The sequence below is a fragment of the Mus caroli genome, chromosome 11 (genome assembly GCF_900094665.2).
Source record: "Mus caroli chromosome 11, CAROLI_EIJ_v1.1, whole genome shotgun sequence".
NCBI lineage: Eukaryota > Metazoa > Chordata > Mammalia > Rodentia > Muridae > Mus > Mus caroli.
In genome coordinates this window covers 41,964,674-41,966,634 of record NC_034580.1, presented here as the reverse complement: position 1 = coordinate 41,966,634, position 1,961 = coordinate 41,964,674, and positions in this window count along the sequence as shown.

The window sequence follows — 1,961 nt, the reverse complement described above, 5'->3', positions numbered from 1 at the left end:
TTCATTCAGCTTACACTCCCATACTGCTGTTCATCTCCAAAGGAAGTCAGGACTGGAACTCAAGCAGGTCAGGAAGCAGGAGCTGATGCAGAGGCCATGGAGGGGTGTTACTTACTGGCTTGCTTCTCCTGGCTTGCTCAGCCTGCTCTCTTATAGAACCGAAGACTCTCAGCCCAGAGATGGTACCACCCACAAAGGGCCCTTCCCCCTTGATCACTAATTGAGAAAATGTCTTACAGCGGGATCTCATGGAGGCATTTCCTCAACTGAAGCTCCTTTCTCTGTGATAATGCCAGCTGTGTCAAGTTGACACAAAACTAGCCAGTACAATTGACCCCTTGTCAACTTGACACAAAACACATCACTTAGTAAGCCTCAACCCTTACTTTCTTATTCATCCCCAAGATCTATATAACTAAAAGTCCCACAGTCTTGTATATTAAAGTTCAATCCCTTTAAAATGTAAAATTCATAGTCTCTTAAATGTGGGCTCCACTAAAATACTTTCTTCCTTCAAGAGGGAAAAATATGAGGGCACAGTCACAATCAAAAGCAAAAATCAATCTCCAACCATCCAATGTCTGGAATCCAACTCACGATCTTCTGGGTTCCTCCAAGGGTGTGGGTCACTTCTCCAGCCATACCCTTTATAGCACACACCTTGTCTTCTAGGCTCCATCTGCCTGTACTCCACTGCTGCTGCTGTTCTTGGTGGTCATCTCATGGTACTGGCATCTCCAGAATACTGCATGACCCCTTCAGTCCTGAGCCATCAATTGCAACTGAGGCCACACCTTCACCAATGGCCTTCCATGGCCTCTCACAGTGCCAAGCCTCAGCTGCTCTGCATGACCTTCAAAACCAATACCACCTGGGTGACTCTTACACATTACCAAGTCGCACTGCAGCAAGAGGTACAACCTTGGCTATCTCTGGAACACAGCCTCTTTGTCCTCTTAGAAAACACTTCCCAGAAAATGTCACCTCAACGATGCTGGTCTCTTCTTAATCACTGCTAATTTCTTAGCTCCAGCTAACCAGCATCAATAGTCCCAGTAACACAAAGATTTTGCTTTAGTTGTTCTGGTATCTTGTTAATCACAGCTGATTCTTCAGCCCCAATTAACCAGAACCACAGAATCTTCACAATCACAATAGCAAAGGCCCTGATAAGAGCCTTTAATCTTCCCTCCGAAGTTTCACAAGCAAGGCCTCCATCTTCTGCACTGTTCTCAACATTATCTTCCAAGCACAAGATCCCACAAAGCTCTTAACAGTGAATGGATCTTCTAGCCCAAAGTTCCAAAGTCCTTCCACAATCCTCCCCAAAACATGGTCAGGTTGTCACAGGAATACCCCACTATGCTGATACCAATTTGTCTTAGTCATGGTTTCAAATATTCCTGGACAAAACATCATGACCAAGAAGGACTGGAACTCAAGCAAACCAGTAAGGAACATCCCCCCATGGCCTCTGCATCAGCTCCCACTTCTTGGCCTGCTTGAGTTCCACTCCTGACATCCTTGGTGATGAACAGCAGTATGTAAAGTGTAAGCTAAATAAACCCTTTCCTTCCCAACTTGCTTCTTGGTCATGATGTTTTGTCCAGGAATGGAAACCCTGACTAAGACACCCATTTTTCCCAATCTTATTTCACCTGACAGGTACAACATTAAATTTGTCACACATGGACACCACTTGCCAATGTGATACATAATGACCAGAACCTAGCAAAAGAGAAGAACACAGGATAGGCGACATCAATAAGAAGCAATGCATATAATCTTGTTGTATGGACAGATCAATGGGAAAGATCTGTAAGTCCAAGACTGGCACTCTTCACAGTACAGGGTGAGAAATGCCTTTTTTTTTAATGTCATTTTTTATTAGATATTTTCTTTATTTACATTTCAAATGTCATACCCTTTCCTAGTTTCCCCCCTCTGAAAACTCCCCCCCC